Raw genomic sequence first — 7,823 nt, forward strand, 5'->3', positions numbered from 1 at the left:
TCTGAAGCGGATTAAATACCTGGCCAAACAGGTGTTAGAAACTAAGAGAATTACTTCCTGGAAGTGTCACATGACCGCCAGAGTCTCTGAGTGGTGTGTTCTGGGTAGAGTGTGGGGACACTGAGCGCTGACAGCGCCAGGCTTGACAGTCTTGTGCAGCTTCCAACAGGTTTTTTTTCTGGCATTGCCCTGTATTTAGCTCCATCCATCTTTCCATCAAATCTTTAGCTGCTAAAAAAAAAGCATCTTAACATCAGGATGCTACCACCACCATGTTTCACAGTGGGGATGGTGTGTTTAGGGTTGATGAGCAGTGTTACTTTTCTGCCACACATAGCGCTTTGCTTTGCTTTACGGCAAAAAGTTCAAATTTAGTCTCATCTGATCACAGCACCTTTTAACACATATTTACAAATGGTACTTCTTATGTCTTTCTTTCAACAATGGTTTGCATCTTGTCAATTATATTTGTACCGTGGACAGATTCTTTCACCTGAGCTGCAGATTTCTGCAGCTCCTCCAGAGTGACCATGGGCCTCTTAGCTGCTTCTCTGACCAGATCTATCCTTGTTTGATCTGACAGTTTGGGTGGGCGGCCATGTCTTGGTAGGTTTGCAGGTGTAGAATACTATTTCTATATTTGGATGATGGATTGTACAGTGCTCCTTGGGATGCTCCAAGCTTGGGATATGTTTTTATAAGCCAACCCTGCTTTAAACTTCTCCACAACTTTATCTCTGATCTTTCTGGTGAGTTCCTTCTTCATGATGCTTCATGATGCTGTTTGTTCACTAGTGTTCTCTAACAAACCACTGAGGCCTTTACAGAACAGGTGTTTTCATACTGAGACTAATTTACACACAAATTGACTCTTTTAACTAATAAACTGACCTCTTAAGGCAATTGATTGCACTGGTTTTATTTAAGAGATTTGGGGTAAAGGGGGATGAATACTTTTGAACATCATACTTTTCAGATTTTTATTTGATAAAAATGTAGAAAACCATGTATCATTTTCATTCCACACGAAAGTACACGGCACTGACTAATAAAGTTCTATTCATACTCATTTTTAGTTTCCATACTTCACTCAAGTCCCTGAGAACAGGAAAAACAAAGCTTGCAAATCTTCAGTGCATGTGGGGGTGGGGGGTCAAATTTCATTCTGGGGCCCCTGATTGCTGAAACAGATTTGTGCGCACACACACACAGACACACACACACACACTTACATATATACAGCTCTGGAAAAAAAATAAGAGACCACTTAAAAATGATGAGTTATTTTGATTTTACCAAATTGAAAACCTCTAGAATATAATTAAAAGGAAGATGGATGATCACAAGCCATCAAACCAAACTGAACTGCTTGAATTTTTGCACCATGAGGGGCATGAAGTTATTCAAAAGCAGTGTGTAAGACTGGTGGAGGAGAACATGCCAAGATGCATAAAAACTGTGCTTAAAAACCAGCATTATTCCACCATTTATGGATTTCTGGACTCTCAAAACTTTATGAATATGAACTTTTTCATTATTTGAGGTCTGAAAGCACTGCATCTTTTTGTTATTTCAGCCATTTCATAATTTCTGCAAATAAATGCTTTAAATGACCATATGTTTATATTAAATTTGAAAGAAATGTTGTCCGTAGTTTATAGAATAAAACAACAATGTTCGTATATATACATAAGGGGGAAAACATGTGAAAGACAAACTGATCTTTGATATAAACCCAGTAAAAAGCACAACCAAGCTTTTCAAAATAAGATAATTCAGATAAGTAATAAGATTCATTACTGCAGTACTAAACCTCTCCCAGTGCATGGTCTCCATGTTCCATATCTAAACTGGATTTCACAAGGGTTTTAGATGGTGCTGTGCCTCCACCTAGTGGTAAAAAAAAACAAAGCTTTTTAGTGATTTTTAACATTAAGAAAATTCCTCCCTTCAACTACAAAACGCTTCTTCTGAAATCAAATATATTGAGAAGAGTTTGCATGGTCCTAAAAGGTCATGTTTCTGTGTTGAACAGTCGTATTCTACTGTCGATACTACTGTACTACTGTAACTAAACATGCCCTTGTGTGAGCATTTAAAAGGTACACGGTATATACAAACACTGACCCACACAGTGTCATGTGACACTGTGACATAGGAGCTTTCCCATGATGCATTGGGGTGCCCTTGAATTTTTCAATTTGGTTCATTATTAAGGAATTGAGCGTGAAGGATTTTTTCTGAGGTATTGTGGTGTTAGTTTGTGGTAAAATATAGGTTTCAGGGTTGTTGATTTGCGTTTTTTTGTGTTTTTGGAATATTCTGAGCAGTCACCATGAAGAAGTAAAACGTGCCGAGACAGTGCTTTAAAAGGCCCCCGTCTCCCAGGCCTTAATGTATTGGCTCTGTAGTCACTACAGAATACTGAGAAACTTGTGCTTGTCTAAAGTGTCTAATGTCGAAAATACATGGGGAACCTAATGGGAAAGAGTGGGAAATTAGCAGAAAAGTGCTTTTTTCACTGATGATTTTTTAACGTTTTTTTTTTATTTTTATATTTTCAAATCTTTACTTATGTTACACTATCAGTCCTATATTCCATCACCTCTTTGTAATAAGCTCTTTAGTGAGTTAGTTTAGTTGTTTTGTTGCACTGTCTTTGCTCCTATTTTATACATTAAAAGGTACACAGTATATACAAACACTGACCCACACAGTGTCATGTGACACTGTGACATAGGAGCTTTCCCATGATGCATTGGGGTGCCCTTGAATTTTTCAATTTGGTTCATTATTAAGGAATTGAGCGTGAAGGATTTTTTCTGAGGTATTGTGGTGTTAGTTTGTGGTAAAATATAGGTTTCAGGGTTGTTGATTTGCGTTTTTTTGTGTTTTTGGAATATTCTGAGCAGTCACCATGAAGAAGTAAAACGTGCCGAGACAGTGCTTTAAAAGGCCCCCGTCTCCCAGGCCTTAATGTATTGGCTCTGTAGTCACTACAGAATACTGGGAAACTTGTGCATGTCTAAAGTGTCTAATGTCAAAAATACATGGGAAACCTAATGGGAAAGAGTGGGAAATTAGCAGAAAATTGCTTTTTTCACTGATGATTTTTTAACGTTTTTTTTTATTTTTATATTTTCAAATCTTTACTTATGTTACACTATCAGTCCTATATTCCATCACCTCTTTGTAATAAGCTCTTTAGTGAGTTAGTTTAGTTGTTTTGTTGCACTGTCTTTGCTCCTATTTTATACATTAAAAGGTACACAGTATATACAAACACTGACCCACACAGTGTCATGTGACACTGTGACATAGGAGCTTTCCCATGATGCATTGGGGTGCCCTTGAGTTTTTCAATTTGGTTCATTATTAAGGAATTGAGCGTGAAGGATTTTTTCTGAGGTATTGTGGTGTTAGTTTGTGGTAAAATATAGGTTTCAGGGTTGTTGATTTGCGTTTTTTTGTGTTTTTGGAATATTCTGAGCAGTCACCATGAAGAAGTAAAACGTGCCGAGACAGTGCTTTAAAAGGCCCCCGTCTCCCAGACCTTAATGTATTGGCTCTGTAGTCACTACAGAATACTGGGAAACTTGTGCATGTCTAAAGTGTCTAATGTCAAAAATACATGGGAAACCTAATGGGAAAGAGTGGGAAATTAGCAGAAAATTGCTTTTTTCACTGATGATTTTTTAACGTTTTTTTTTATTTTTATATTTTCAAATCTTTACTTATGTTACACTATCAGTCCTATATTCCATCACCTCTTTGTAATAAGCTCTTTAGTGAGTTAGTTTAGTTGTTTTGTTGCACTGTCTTTGCTCCTATTTTATACATTAAAAGGTACACAGTATATACAAACACTGACCCACACAGTGTCATGTGACACTGTGACATAGGAGCTTTCCCATGATGCATTGGGGTGCCCTTGAGTTTTTCAATTTGGTTCATTATTAAGGAATTGAGCGTGAAGGATTTTTTCTGAGGTATTGTGGTGTTAGTTTGTGGTAAAATATAGGTTTCAGGGTTGTTGATTTGCGTTTTTTTGTGTTTTTGGAATATTCTGAGCAGTCACCATGAAGAAGTAAAACGTGCCGAGACAGTGCTTTAAAAGGCCCCCGTCTCCCAGGCCTTAATGTATTGGCTCTGTAGTCACTACAGAATACTGAGAAACTTGTGCTTGTCTAAAGTGTCTAATGTCGAAAATACATGGGGAACCTAATGGGAAAGAGTGGGAAATTAGCAGAAAATAGCTTTTTTCACTGATGATTTTTTAACGTTTTTTTTTTATTTTTATATTTTCAAATCTTTACTTATGTTACACTATCAGTCCTATATTCCATCACCTCTTTGTAATAAGCTCTTTAGTGAGTTAGTTTAGTTGTTTTGTTGCACTGTCTTTGCTCCTATTTTATACATTAAAAGGTACACAGTATATACAAACACTGACCCACACAGTGTCATGTGACACTGTGACATAGGAGCTTTCCCATGATGCATTGGGGTGCCCTTGAATTTTTCAATTTGGTTCATTATTAAGGAATTGAGCGTGAAGGATTTTTTCTGAGGTATTGTGGTGTTAGTTTGTGGTAAAATATAGGTTTCAGGGTTGTTGATTTGCGTTTTTTTGTGTTTTTGGAATATTCTGAGCAGTCACCATGAAGAAGTAAAACGTGCCGAGACAGTGCTTTAAAAGGCCCCCGTCTCCCAGGCCTTAATGTATTGGCTCTGTAGTCACTACAGAATACTGGGAAACTTGTGCTTGTCTAAAGTGTCTAATGTCGAAAATACATGGGAAACCTAATGGGAAAGAGTGGGAAATTAGCAGAAAATTGCTTTTTTCACTGATGATTTTTTAACGTTTTTTTTTATTTTTATATTTTCAAATCTTTACTTATGTTACACTATCAGTCCTATATTCCATCACCTCTTTGTAATAAGCTCTTTAGTGAGTTAGTTTAGTTGTTTTGTTGCACTGTCTTTGCTCCTATTTTATATATTAAAAGGTACACAGTATATACAAACACTGACCCACACAGTGTCATGTGACACTGTGACATAGGAGCTTTCCCATGATGCATTGGGGTGCCCTTGAATTTTTCAATTTGGTTCATTATTAAGGAATTGAGCGTGAAGGATTTTTTCTGAGGTATTGTGGTGTTAGTTTGTGGTAAAATATAGGTTTCAGGGTTGTTGATTTGCGTTTTTTTGTGTTTTTGGAATATTCTGAGCAGTCACCATGAAGAAGTAAAACGTGCCGAGACAGTGCTTTAAAAGGCCCCCGTCTCCCAGGCTTTAATGTATTGGCTCTGTAGTCACTACAGAATACTGGGAAACTTGTGCTTGTCTAAAGTGTCTAATGTCGAAAATACATGGGAAACCTAATGGGAAAGAGTGGGAAATTAGCAGAAAATTGCTTTTTTCACTGATGATTTTTTAACGTTTTTTTTTTATTTTTATATTTTCAAATCTTTACTTATGTTACACTATCAGTCCTATATTCCATCACCTCTTTGTAATAAGCTCTTTAGTGAGTTAGTTTAGTTGTTTTGTTGCACTGTCTTTGCTCCTATTTTATACATTAAAAGGTACACAGTATATACAAACACTGACCCACACAGTGTCATGTGACACTGTGACATAGGAGCTTTCCCATGATGCATTGGGGTGCCCTTGAATTTTTCAATTTGGTTCATTATTAAGGAATTGAGCGTGAAGGATTTTTTCTGAGGTATTGTGGTGTTAGTTTGTGGTAAAATATAGGTTTCAGGGTTGTTGATTTGCGTTTTTTTGTGTTTTTGGAATATTCTGAGCAGTCACCATGAAGAAGTAAAACGTGCCGAGACAGTGCTTTAAAAGGCCCCCGTCTCCCAGGCCTTAATGTATTGGCTCTGTAGTCACTACAGAATACTGGGAAACTTGTGCTTGTCTAAAGTGTCTAATGTCGAAAATACATGGGAAACCTAATGGGAAAGAGTGGGAAATTAGCAGAAAATTGCTTTTTTCACTGATGATTTTTTAACGTTTTTTTTTATTTTTATATTTTCAAATCTTTACTTATGTTACACTATCAGTCCTATATTCCATCACCTCTTTGTAATAAGCTCTTTAGTGAGTTAGTTTAGTTGTTTTGTTGCACTGTCTTTGCTCCTATTTTATATATTAAAAGGTACACAGTATATACAAACACTGACCCACACAGTGTCATGTGACACTGTGACATAGGAGCTTTCCCATGATGCATTGGGGTGCCCTTGAATTTTTCAATTTGGTTCATTATTAAGGAATTGAGCGTGAAGGATTTTTTCTGAGGTATTGTGGTGTTAGTTTGTGGTAAAATATAGGTTTCAGGGTTGTTGATTTGCGTTTTTTTGTGTTTTTGGAATATTCTGAGCAGTCACCATGAAGAAGTAAAACGTGCCGAGACAGTGCTTTAAAAGGCCCCCGTCTCCCAGGCTTTAATGTATTGGCTCTGTAGTCACTACAGAATACTGGGAAACTTGTGCTTGTCTAAAGTGTCTAATGTCGAAAATACATGGGAAACCTAATGGGAAAGAGTGGGAAATTAGCAGAAAATTGCTTTTTTCACTGATGATTTTTTAACGTTTTTTTTTATTTTTATATTTTCAAATCTTTACTTATGTTACACTATCAGTCCTATATTCCATCACCTCTTTGTAATAAGCTCTTTAGTGAGTTAGTTTAGTTGTTTTGTTGCACTGTCTTTGCTCCTATTTTATATATTAAAAGGTACACAGTATATACAAACACTGACCCACACAGTGTCATGTGACACTGTGACATAGGAGCTTTCCCATGATGCATTGGGGTGCCCTTGAATTTTTCAATTTGGTTCATTATTAAGGAATTGAGCGTGAAGGATTTTTTCTGAGGTATTGTGGTGTTAGTTTGTGGTAAAATATAGGTTTCAGGGTTGTTGATTTGCGTTTTTTTGTGTTTTTGGAATATTCTGAGCAGTCACCATGAAGAAGTAAAACGTGCCGAGACAGTGCTTTAAAAGGCCCCCATCTCCCAGCCCTTAATGTATTGGCTCTGTTGTCACTACAGAATACTGGGAAACTTGTACTTGTCTAAAGTGTCTAATGTCGAAAATACATGGGAAACCTAATGGGAAAGAGTGGGAAATTAGCAGAAAATTGCTTTTTTCACTGATGATTTTTTAACGTTTTTTTTATTTTTATATTTTAAAATCTTTACTTATGTTACACTATCAGTCCTATATTCCATCACCTCTTTGTAATAAGCTCTTTAGTGAGTTAGTTTAGTTGTTTTGTTGCACTGTCTTTGCTCCTATTTTATACATTAAAAGGTACACAGTATATACAAACACTGACCCACACAGTGTCATGTGACACTGTGACATAGGAGCTTTCCCATGATGCATTGGGGTGCCCTTGAATTTTTCAATTTGGTTCATTATTAAGGAATTGAGCGTGAAGGATTTTTTCTGAGGTATTGTGGTGTTAGTTTGTGGTAAAATATAGGTTTCAGGGTTGTTGATTTGCGTTTTTTTGTGTTTTTGGAATATTCTGAGCAGTCACCATGAAGAAGTAAAACGTGCCGAGACAGTGCTTTAAAAGGCCCCCGTCTCCCAGGCCTTAATGTATTGGCTCTGTAGTCACTACAGAATACTGGGAAACTTGTGCTTGTCTAAAGTGTCTAATGTCGAAAATACATGGGAAACCTAATGGGAAAGAGTGGGAAATTAGCAGAAAATTGCTTTTTTCACTGATGATTTTTTAACGTTTTTTTTTATTTTTATATTTTCAAATCTTTACTTATGTTACACTATCAGTCCT

This window comes from Astyanax mexicanus, chromosome 17, assembly GCF_023375975.1.
Source record: "Astyanax mexicanus isolate ESR-SI-001 chromosome 17, AstMex3_surface, whole genome shotgun sequence".
NCBI classification, from domain to species: Eukaryota; Metazoa; Chordata; class Actinopteri; order Characiformes; family Acestrorhamphidae; genus Astyanax; species Astyanax mexicanus.